The following is a 12,787-nucleotide window of genomic DNA, read 5'->3' on the forward strand; positions in this document are numbered from 1 at the left end:
AGAGGCAGAGGTGGCGGGGTGGGGGCGGAGGCTTCTCCAAGCACCCCCCCCCCAGCCTCCCAAAGGACAGTCCATGCTGGCTGAGCAGGCCCGAACTGGGCCGCAGCTGGCCCAGGTTGTCATTTGGAAGGCCAGCAGGGTTGTTTTTTTTTTTTTAAGGGTATACAATGCCCTTTACTTGTATATCCAAGCCGGCCTGCGAGTCGGTTCTTTGAATTGGGGGTGGGTCTGGTTCAAATTCAGACCGCCTGAACCGGGCTGGCTCGATGTTGAGCCCAGCTTGAAGAGAGCCAGCTTGCACATCCCTAGGGGTTTATAGCATGTAGCATGGCTGTATCTTTCACAACTGATGTCCTTTATTTTGAACTCAAGAATCTGTATCCCCAAACCAAACATTGCATAAAAAGCTACCCTTGCTTAGATAGACCTCGCCATGTGAACAGGACACACATTAGTAGCTCTGATTAGGAGAGTGGCTTGTTTGGGATGGTGCAAGCAGATCATATCTTGTGTTACCCGGGAGATAGCCTGTCATTTCCCTGTACATTCTGATTATATGGTGTGGCAGTGGGGAGGTCTTACCAAGAAGCAGCTGTTAGGCCGGGGGGCAGGGGGAGAACAGCAGTTAAGGAAATTAATAATAATGTGTAGAGTGGACAGGCTTCAGCCTCAGCATGCTTTGTTTGTTTTCTGTGTAAATAAAAGTCCAGTTGGTGGCACTGTGAAATCTTGCCTTGCAAGGACTGCTAGTAATGACACTAAATTACAGTAAGGAAGTTGTAATCTCTTGGGTTGGCTGGTTTCTTGTGCTTTTTAAAAATGCCACACATTTGCTTCATTGGCATATCCGAAAATAGACCATCAGGCCACAGTAGTTCTCATTTACTGTCAAGAGAGCTGAACACACCAGACAGCAGGATGTGTGCATGCTGTTTCCAAGCATTTCTTTTCTACCAACAGGGACTGCATCTAAATTTGAGGTTGAGCCCTGATCCCCTGAAACCAGTTGCAAGCTTATGATTGGGTTGCTTCTCGCAAGCAGCCACAGCAGGGTAGGAGCAGGAAAACCCAGGTAGAGAGGCTCACTTGGAGCCACAGGGCCCGCTCCTACCCTGCTGCTCCAGAGCAGGGCTACCCTATTTTAAACCTTGAGTTTTACCAAGGTAAGAGGGGGAAAGCCCCATCTTACCTCACAGCCCCAATCATGTGCACAATTTGGGCTGTTTGCAGCAACTTCCAGCAGCCCGGCTTCCTTTCAACAATGAAATGCCACCTATGGAGCGGCCAGGATGCTGGGAGCTGCTGCATTGACTCAGGCAGCCTCTCTGCTGCCCACACAATGCGTTGTGGATACTGGAGGACTTCCTCCTCCAGACCCTTGCTGCAGAGATCTCTGCCATGCCAATCATGTGGATGCCCAACACAGCAGAGTGCAGGCAAGGCTTTACTACTACTACTACTACTACTACTACTACTACTACTGTATAGCACTTTTCAACAAAAGTTCCCAAGCTGTTTTACATAGAAAAATAAATAATTCAGATGGTTCTGTCCCCAAAGGGCTCACAGTCTCAAAGGAAACATAAGGTAGACATCAACAGCCACCACAGGAAGGATGCTGCTAAATATAAGAGAATCGCCACTTTAAGAGGTGCCTCTTTGCTCAGCTAGTTTTTACTTGTGTGGGGCAAGGCAGGTATAATCCTGCCTTCCCCTCTCACAATGAGAGGCTGGGGATGATAGGATTTTAGTCAAACAATATCTGGGGACCCCAGGTTGGAAACCACTGGAGTAGAGAATGACACAAGGGCAGAATGTAAAGCCCAGATACATCTATCCTCACTAAACTGGTCAGAGAAGAAGCCAAGACACTTCCATCCTCACATGGACATCCTCCCTTTTACTTTGAGCATGGCTGGACATCAGTGCAGAATCATAACAGACTACAAGGCCAGACAAGAATCATGTTGTCCAAGGGCCACACATTGCCTGATCTTGGCTATCTAGGACTTTTGCAAGATAACCCAACTCTTGTAGTGATGTTAATTTGTACACCATCTTCAGTATATCATAGAAGGGTGAGAGAAACATTTTATAAATAAACGAGCTTGAGTGGCTTCCATGACCTATGCTCTATTCATGAATCAAAGCTGTTTTAGCAATACTACAAACTTTTAGGACACTGTTATGAAGCACTATAGACACTAAGTAATAAATAAAAATACTACAGTCCTATTCCTCCTCCACAGATGTCATGGAAATGGAAAACAAAAGTGTTGACAATTACGTTGCTTACTTCTGGGTAATGAACAGAAAACGTTATTTTATTTCTCCAGTGCTGTAGTTAAATTCCAGAGGCCAGTAGCTTCTCAAATAAATGAGAGCGTTGCAATGAATCCTGAAATGAGGTCACTTCTTCAGAAAGGTCTCATTTTTTTCACTGTCCTTTTCAAGCCCTCTTCATTAATTTTGGGTATGTAGGTGTGGGCTGTGATGGCTCAGTGAGAAGGGAAATGCACTCTATACACATGCAGCGACACATGATGATGATGATGATTAGTATTATTATTACTATTACGCCACTGCTGCAAACCCAGAAGCAGCAACATCACTATAGAGAATTGTTGGTTGCGCTGGTAGCATTACCATATTTATCCCCATTATTGTGAATGGGAAAACTTGTGGTAATGCTGCTAGTGCAACCTCCAGCTCTCTACAGTGGCACTGCTGCTTCTGGATATGCAAGTCCCACCTCTTACTAGGGGTGTGCATGGAACCGGCTGGTCTGATTCGGTTTGAGTCCTGACCAGACCCAAACTGGACTGGGCCAGTTCAGTCCAGCACCCCCTCAACCCCCCCGGTTTGGTCCGTGGGGGTGAGGTTTGCAAACTATTTCTGTTAATACTACGATGCTGACGATGAATCTTCATAATCCACTCTTCAACCAAAGTTCTCAAAGTGGTTTACATAGAAAAAATAAATACATAATTGATTAAGATGGTCTCCTGTCCCCAGGGAGCTAACAATCTAAAAATAAACATAAGGCAGATACCAACAACAGCCACCGGAGGGAGGTAATTCTATGTTCATATCCAAATATGATTGGAAGTTTAATCTCCCCATGTTGGAATATTTTGTAAATCTTCATCTTGATTGGTTACACCCTTTCTGCTCAACCAACAATTAAGGAAGTTTTCAAATCTATGAAGACTGAAAAATAAGATGTTTCCTTTGTTCAAAAAGGCTTAGAGAGCTTCATTGGAGGTGTGTGTGTGTGTGTGTGTGTGTGTGTTTGGGCTTTCATAGAGGCCTTTGATTTCACCCTCCCCAGAAGATGGAGTATATTTTAAATAGGGTGAAATCAAAAGACTCTTTTTCTAAAAGTGAGAATATGAGGGCCTCCTGGTCAAATCTCATCATAAACCAGTAAGAAGCTTACACTGATGTGTTCCTGAACTTTGTCTTCTTTTGAAATGCCTGCAAACTCTGATCTCCTTAAATAAATTCAATTCCTCCTCCTCCTCTTCCTCCTCCTCCTCCTCCTCCTCCTCCTCATCATCATCTTGTGTCTAAGGTCACTTCATTTGGCCTATTCATACTAGTGCTTGGCTAATGTAACTGAGAAGTTTGAACTACTCTTCCTAAATAGAAAGCTTATTAGGTTTGGGGGGATCCTCTAATTGGGCATATTCAGACATTCTCAGAGGCCCCAAGAACTGGGATGGTTAAAGGTGATTTTGCTTGTTTTATAAAGTGTTGAAAGGTTCCTGTACTTTGGCCCCAATCTTTCACAATCACATATGTGTTTCACCTTTGCTGTGGCAGTGTTTTTGTGAGTGCAAATGTTATCATAAGCAGAAGTGGATGTTTGATAAAGAATAAAACTAGATTAATATTTGCAATGCTTATTCTATTACACATGGAAGGCATTACATAACTGGAGACACTCTACAGAACCGATATACTGATATATACTATAACCAAACATGTACAATAGTCTCAACCCTTTTTTATGCAGCCAAGTGAAGGAATGGCAGTATAGTGATTAGGATAATTCCCAAGATATCCTACCAGCTAAAAAGTTTCCTGGAAACCTGACAGAATCTGTCACTATGGTTGTTCGAAATTCCTTTCTGTTGTCATTTTTATTGAAGCTATTAATTGGCTTGTTAATTTATTTTCGGTATTGGCCCTAGGCCTAGAAGGCACTTGCACATAGGCAAGCATTGACTCAAAGCCCTGAACCACTCAATTTAAGGAGGAATGCCAACCACCACCAAGAACATTGATGAGATTGCCCCAGAGTTCCATGGCTCACAGATAGTAAGCCACCAAGCTCATCCCAGTACTCCCTTCAAGTACTGAGGTAACTGCCTGGCTTGCCCAACAACCACGCAGCTGGCTGGCTCCTAAGACTGGTCCTGGGTCAGAGGCATCTTTTCCTAGAGAAATCAGACCTGGCCTTGGCCATTCAGGGCCTAGTCCCATCGATCTTGGATTGCCATAATGCATTATATATGGGTCTGAAGTTAGAAACTCCATCTGGTTCAAAACGTAGTGAACAGGGGCATAGCTGCAGCAGATCAAGTGGGGCCACTTCCCTGGGCTGGCTGGGTGACAGCTTGCTTGCTCTTTGCTCTCCCCCTAGTGGCTCTCTGAAGAAGGTGGGGGTGGGGTGCAGGGGCCCATTTTCACTTGTTGTCCCAGGGCCCACCCTGACCTTGCTATGCCCCTGGTAGTAACCAGATTATTATCTGGGGCAAGCAGAATAGATCACCTCACTCCTGAATTTAGCTGTCTTCACTGGCTACCGGTTTGTTTGCAGGTTCAGTTCAAAGCGTTGATTTTGACTTTTAAAGACATAAACAGTCTAGATCCAAATTACCACAAATGCTGTATCTTCTCATACGAACCAGCCTGAAGCTTGAAATCCACTTCAGAGAAGCTGCTCTATCTTCTGCCATCACTGGAGATGCGAAAAAATGGATGGAAGATCAGGGTCTCCTCTGTTATGGTGTTGAGCCTTTGAAAAACCCTCCCAAGGGAGGTCCGCTAGGCTTCTGCCTTACTGGCCTTCTGGTGGGCTGTAAGGATCACAGGCTGACATGATGAGTAGCCCTCCATCGACGTGAGGGACACATCAGGGCTGTTGCATAACTTGAAGGAACCCCTGCTGACTCAGCAAGGAGGCACCTTTTAAAAGGGGTGGTTCTCTTTATTCAGCAGTGGGAGAGCAACTATCCATCCCCAGCACAGGCCCTATATATCCCCAGCACAGCATCCCTCCAGTGGCTGGCTGTTGCTGGTGTCTACCTTATTTTTCTTTTTAGATTGTGAGCCCTTTGGGCACAGGGAGACACTGAGGCGGGTCTCATGATCCAAGAGACCTGCCTGGCTTAGCCCGCTCTCCCTGCACACGAGCAGGGCGGAAGCCCTGGGCAGCCGGATCGGCCACCCACACAACTGCCGGCTCTGTGGCGGAGCTGGCAGGGGCTGGGGGGATTGGCGCCCGCAAGTGCGCAGGGCATACTGGAGAGACTGTGGCACGGAGCTGCGCTTCGGCTACTCATGATTTTAAAAACCGGGTTTGCGGAGCACTCACTTTGCAAACCTGGTTTAAGGGGAGGGCTAGTTTGGCGGGTTAACCACCAGGAAGCCACTGGACTCGCCTGTGAGCCTGGTGGCTCCAACGATCAGGCAAAATCGGGCTAGGCTCCCCTAGCCCGATTTCACCTGATCGTGGGAATAGCCCCACTTTATATCTATCTATCTAGCTAGCTAGCTAGCTAGCTAGCTAGCTATCCATACCACTTTGGGAACTTTTGTTGAAAAGTGGTATCTTCATACTGCTACTACTGCTACTACTACTGGTGGTGGTGGTGATATCCCTGATGGCATCCCTGATGGCATAACATGACAGGGCTGTTGCAGTTTGACATAAAACTGCTCCTGGGCACAGTCATTCTGTAGTTTTAAGCCATTCCTCAGTACCCTGTTGCGCTACACAGTTGAGGCTGCCTTTCAAGTTGCACAGCAGCCCTGGTCGGTCCCTAACATCAATGGAGGGTTCCCTGTCAAGTCAGCTCGTATTATTTCAGTGGAATTTGGGTTGCTTTGATTGATGTACAGTACTTTAATTACTATGCTGTGTGGGCTTTTAACTTATTTGTATTTCATGTCTTCATGTTGTTGTTATTACTGGTTTCTTCAAGACTTTGTTAGCTCCTCTGATTACCTTTGGAGAGAAGATCAAGCGTTCTCACACCTGGGCCCCCAGATGTTGTTAGACTACAACTCCCATCATTCAACTGTGGCGGTGGATGCTGGGAGTTGTAGTCCAACAATGTTTGGGTGCCCAAGCTGGTGAACCTGTGTTAGATTGTTTCATATAGCTGTGAGTGAGTTTTAGGGCTACACGTGGATTTGAACCTGGGTCTCCCATAGCCAAACCGCAAACACTAACTGTTCAACACACCACTCAAGCATTTTACTTCGGGGTCTCAGTTTCTTGGCAGCCCAGTCAAGTCAAGTCCGGCTCAATCCTAGCTGCAGCAGCACCCCAGCAGGCCCTCCTGGATGCTTTCTTTGGAAATCTCTGCAAATGCATCTTGATTAAAGCGTTGGAAGGCATTTTCAAAAAGCTATCCTTGGTTGGCAGCTTCATAATCTCAGGCAATTCCAATCAAGACCTCTTTTCTATGTATAGTTTCACCCCATATGCAGAAGGCACTGAGCTATAGCAGTTGGCAATCAATTCAGTAGTAATTATGAGCTTGCTAAGCGATTGCTTCATTGAATGTATTTTACTCCCACTGCTACAATAAATAGCAAACAATTTCACGAAAGCTTAGAAAATGATGGCCTTCTGCCACGCACGCTAAATTTCCACATTGTCCTATCCTACCTGAATAGCACTTGGTGGACACTGGAAGAGAACAAGCAAACTCTGCTACCCCACACCTACCATGCAAATCTCACTTAAAAGAATGGAGCTGTGATTGGGTAATTGCAGCCACTGCCTCCCTTGCTTACATGGGAGGATCAATTTTAGTGCGTGTCTGGAAAAGGAGAGGTTCAGGTTTTAGAATGCAACTCTGGTGCATAAGAACATAAGAATAGCCCTGCTGGATCAGTCCCAAGGCCCATCTAGTCCAGGATCCTGTTTCACACAGTGGCCCACCAGATGTCACTGGAAGCCACAGGCAGAAGTTGTGGGCGTGCCCTCTCTCCTGTTGTTACTCCCCTGCAACTGGTACTTAGAGACATCCTGCCTTTGAGGCTGGAGGTGGCCTATAGCCCTGCAACTAGCAGCCGTTGATAGACCTCTCCTCCATGAAGTTATCCAAACACCTCTTAAAGCCATCCAGGTTGTTGGCTGTCACCACATCATGTGGCAGAGAATTCCACAAGTGGATTATGCATTGTGTGAAAAAGTACTTACGTTTGTTGGTCCTAGATTTCCTGCAATCAATTTCATAGGATGACCCCTGGTTCTAGTGTAATGTGAGAGGGAGAATAATTTCTCTCTGTCCACTTCCTCCACATCATGCATGATTTTATAGACCTCTATCATGTCTCCACACAGTCATCTTTTTTCTAAACTAAATGGCCCCAGGTGTTGTAGCCTTGCCCCTGATAAAGGTGCTCTAGGAAGGTGCTCTAGGCCCCTGATAATTTTGGTTGCCCTCTTCTGCACCTTTTCCAGTTTTACAATGTCCTTTTTTATATGTGGTGACCAGAATTGTATGCAGTACTCTAGGTGTGGCCGCACCATAGTTTTGTATAAGGGCATTATAATATTAGCCATTTTATTTCCAGTCCCCTTCCTAATGATCCCTAGCATGGAATTGGCCTTTTTCACAGCTGCTGCACATCGAGTCAACACTTCCAACGAGCTTGTGTTTGGGAATGGCTTTGGGACCTAAGTGGAATCAATGTGGTGGGGGAAGAGCCAGCTCAAATCTACTCTCGGCCATGAAATTGACTGGGCGACTTTGGTTCAGTTTCTATCTCAGTCTAACCTACCACACAGAGTGACTGTGAGGCTAATAGGGGGCAGCATGTGCCGCTCTGAGCTCTGTGGAGGGATAAATAATATAATAAAAACACACAGGCAGCCCAATCTGTGTGTTAGCCCTAGAACAGGCCTGCTCAACTTAGGCCCCCCACTAGTTTTTGGACTGCAACTCCCATAATCCCCAGCCAATAGCCAGGGATTATGGGAGATGTAGGCAAACATCTGCAGAGCGCTGAAGCTGAGCAGCCCTGCTCTAGAAGGATACATTATTGACTTCAGTTACACCCACATTCATATGCATAGGACTGTAGCCTAACACAAACTCCTGTTTGTGAGCCCAGCCCCCAGTTGGGATATTATGCAGCCTACCTCTTACTTCCCAGTTTTAAAAGTTGCCATTTTCATCTGTTCCTTTGCAGTCACTATTCTCTTCCTCCACCTGGCATGGTGGTTGATGGTGGCGCTGGAGATAATTTCAAGTTGGCATGGCATTGTGGTGCCTGTGGTGAGCTGCAAACAGCTGCCTTGCCCTGTGCCTCTGGTGGGGACCAGGTCCCTCTGAAAACCAACCCATGTGCATGGGGGGCAGGGAGGAGGGAAGGTTGCCAGCTGCTGGCCTCTTCTTTTCTCCTCCTATTTCTTGGAGGTGTTTCAAGGAGTGTGTAGTGAGGAGCTCTTTGCAGAGTATACAAGGCCCAAAGAACTGCTCTAATGGCGACTGGGGGGAGCATCTTGCTCCCCTGCTGACACCTGAATAACCTGCCACCTGGGATGACTGCCTCACCTTGCCTCATGAAATGGCCACACCTCAGGAGGGAACATAACTTAGTGGTGAAATGCATCTCTGCATGCAGAAGGTTGCGTTATCCCCAGCATCTCTGTTTTGGTTGTGTGTTTTAAAAGAGTGGATAGCAGGTGATATGGAAGACTCTTGCCTGAGATTCTGAAGAGCAGCTGCCCACCGGAGTAGACAGATGTTCAAGCACGCCTAGTGAACTTTGGCTTAGCAAAATCAAGGTTCTTTTAACATCCAACTTCAGTAAGTAGGGCATTTGAGCAGGATGCTAGGAAGATGATAAATATTTAATACTTTTTATTCCCTGTTCAGTGTGGAACATGTTATTAAAATGCACTGCATGCTTGCTATTTTTATGGAAATCGCCAAATGCTACATTTGGGGAGGGGTTCACAGAAGTTGATTCTACAGAGTGAGTATGCTCAAAATGGATTGCTCTGTGGCTTGAGAACCTTTGAATATCTATCTATCTGTCTATCTCTCTATCTATCTATGGAATGACACAAGAGCCTCTGGGTGGAAAGCCTGTTTGTTGAGAGGAAGGGGAGGGGAGGAACCACTTCTGAGATACTCAGTGATCGTTCCTCACCCTGGAAATAGGGATGTACGAATCAGTTAGGGTACAACATGATTTTATTTTATTTTTTATTTATTGTTAAATTTATATACTGCCTTTCATTAAAAATAATCCCAAGGTGGTTTACAAAAGTTAAAACACATATAATAAAAATGACAGTTAAAAGTATTAAGCTAAAAATATGAAAATAAATCTGATTTAAAATATCTAATATACAAACACAAAAACTATACATGGATAAAAACACACAGAAGCAGCAATAAAACCCAGATCTACCTGTTCTGAGGTGATTTATGGACAAAACAAATTGCCCAGATTTTGGGCCTGAAAGATTTGTAGATTCAGACCTCCATTTTGTGATCTCTTTTTCTGTGTCCATTTTGTGTCAGGATATTTTTTTTTAATATCCCAGCCTTCCAAGCTTCAGACTGGTGACTCACTGTGTGCTAACTGTGCTTCCCCCCCGGCTGGTGATTCCCCCCTGGTTCCAGATTGGCTCATTTCAGTTCAAATCTTATGTTGCCAGGGGTGACTGACCCAGCATTGGCTAGGAGAAGGGTCAAAGAAGGGACAAGGGTGGGGGGAGTTTGAAGGAGGGATTTTCAAAGGTACTTAAAGAGGTAGCCGGCCACCATGCTGTCTTTCTGCCTTGTGGGAGAAAAGAAAGAGAGAGAGAGAGAGTGAGAGAGAGCCAGAGGAGCTTTGCTTTGCCTTGCCTGCCTGCTGCCTGGAGTGGATTCTCTGCTTTTTGTTCCTGCTTTCTTGATTGAGGAAAAGAGAAGATAAATTTTTTCACCCCATTCCTGCTTCTGAGAGAATCTCTGCCTCTGCCTGCTGTCTGTCTGAATCAATTTGGGTACCAAACTATTTGTACCCAAATCTACCTGTTTTGGGAGATTTGTGGACAAAACAAACCACCTCTGTGCTAGTTGGCCAGATCTGGACCCAAAACAAATCAGGGATGATTTGATTTGGGTACAAATCAAATCAAAAAAATCGATTCGTGCACATCCCTACCTGGAAAATGGGAGGGTCATAGTAATGGCAATGGCAGCTCCTCTTTCCCTCTGAGGTTGAGGAGAAGGAAGAACAGCTGCTGCCACACCACTACCAGCCTCCATTTCCTGAAGTGGAGGCTGGAAGGAGCTGTCATCCACCCACTCTCTGCCACCAAGTCCCACTCCCCACCATTCATGGTAAGCTTGCGGAAGCATGCCAAGATTCAGGGGCTACGCTGCTGGGGGATCCATCTTGCACCCAAACCTGATGCCAGTGTGGATTTTAACAAGATAGAATGGTCATTACTGTAGCATGGAAACACCACACATTTCATGGATTGATGTACAGAGGATTTCACAGTGTTTGATTGATTGATTGCCATAATTTGGGGAAAATATTCAGACATGAATATTTTCAGCCTAGTTATCAGAACTCTAGTTATCAGAACTTATCAGAACCTAGTTATCAGAACTTCAGCCTAGTTATCAGAACTCTCATGTATACTCCTTCTCACTTTGTTAGTGGATATTGAACATTTCCTTGGTGATTATGACCAGAATGGGAACTTGAGTTGTGGATGACCTAGGATGGAGAACACCCCTTTTCCTTGAGGTCTACACTGCCTTCCCCTTTTCATATGCAAAACTGCCCCCCCCCATTTCCACTAGTCCATGCCACTTCATTCTTCCTATCTGAACTCAAAAATATCACTACTACAGAGTAAAGTGATTGTCTAAATGCTTTAGAATGAACAGTACCACCTCTAGTAAAATTCACATTTGTCTCACCATCGATCAACCCCCTTTGGGTACCTTTGTAATAGTGTTGAGTTGTGAATTGTCCCTAGGGCAGATCAAGACCAAGGCTTTTGAGGAGTACAGCTTGTTGAATGAAAGCTTTAGGGGCCCAGTTGCCAACTCAGCTATATGATTAGTTGCATGGAGATAAAGATTGACACTAAGCATAAGATGCAATGCTCTAGGGAAAGTAAGACCTTATTGTCACAGGGTGTGTATGACACAAGTTGACTGCAGCAAACTGCCTGTCTGAAGCTGAAGTATTTACAGTAAATTAAGAACTGCAGCCATCAAGTTCTATGACCCAGCTGTTTGCAGTTATATATTACCAATGTCAGCACAATTTCATTTATATCAATAATTGATCAAATAAAAGATCTATGAAGCATTTGCAAAAAATTAATTCATTTGCATAAGCTGTGGTTAACTGGGGATAGAACATTGGTCTTATATTACAGTCATAACAAACTTTCTGGTTTTTATGTGGAATTTACATTTACCAGAGAGTAAATTCCATTGAATTAATTAGGCTCCTATGAGATTGGTGGTAAGAATTATTTTGAAAAGGTCTCAGTGACTGCACAAATTGTAGTGACTGTGTGTATGGGTCCATCTGGAGGCACTGGCACATACAATTAATTTGTACCTCTACGTAATCTTAATCTATATAGCAAAAATATATAGCTTGTCCCTAAAATCAAATCTATGCCAGGGGATTGGAAGGCAGTTAATGTAACACTTATTTTTTAAAGGGGATCCAGGTAAGTTCTAGATAAGTTGCTGAAAAGCATGATCAAAGATAAAATTATTAAGCATATGGAAGAACAAGCCTTGCTGAAGAAGAATCAGCATAGCTTCTGCAAAGGTAAAGCCTCTCACTAATCACTAGTAATCATTAGTAAGTCCTCTCACTAAAGTTGACTGTAAGTGTCAACAGGCATGTGGATAAAGGTGATCCAGTTACCACTGTAAACTTGAATTTTCAAAATGCTTTTGACAAAGTGCCTCACCAAGAGCTCTGAAGTAAACCTAGCGGTCATGGGGTATGCCTGCTCTTGACCTTTGCCTTTCATGGCTAATAAAATCTCCCAGGGAGGGTACAGGCAGATGGTGTTGTGGTCCAGGCCTGATTTGTATACTAAATATGCTCATTAGCTAGCATACAAAATTAGGCCTGTCTCATAAGTGTCACCAAGTGACCAAGTTCTTTTATATAGTGACCATGTAGGATCCGGGCACAAGGAAGAAAGGAGATCAAACCAATCCTAAATGATTCAATGGGCTTTATTGAGTATAAAAGAATAACAACATCAATCTAGCTGAGCAGAAAGCAGAACATTCTATCAGTATTGTTAACAGTATTTCAACCCTAGCCAGCACCAATATTCACCCAGTGTTCCTAACTAACATATGTGTGTGTATTAAATCTTCCTAGAGCCTAATATAATTCAGATATAGACGGAAAAAGTGGGGGAAGGTAAGGAAGGTTGAGGACTGGCATGGGTTGGGGATATCAGGAATTAGTAGGCGGGGTGGGGGAGGAGAAGGAAGGGAAAGGATGGCTTCCGTCCTGGATATGGGTCTGAAACTGCCTTGGTTGC

This window comes from Hemicordylus capensis, chromosome 2 (assembly GCF_027244095.1).
Source record: "Hemicordylus capensis ecotype Gifberg chromosome 2, rHemCap1.1.pri, whole genome shotgun sequence".
NCBI classification, from domain to species: domain Eukaryota; kingdom Metazoa; phylum Chordata; class Lepidosauria; order Squamata; family Cordylidae; genus Hemicordylus; species Hemicordylus capensis.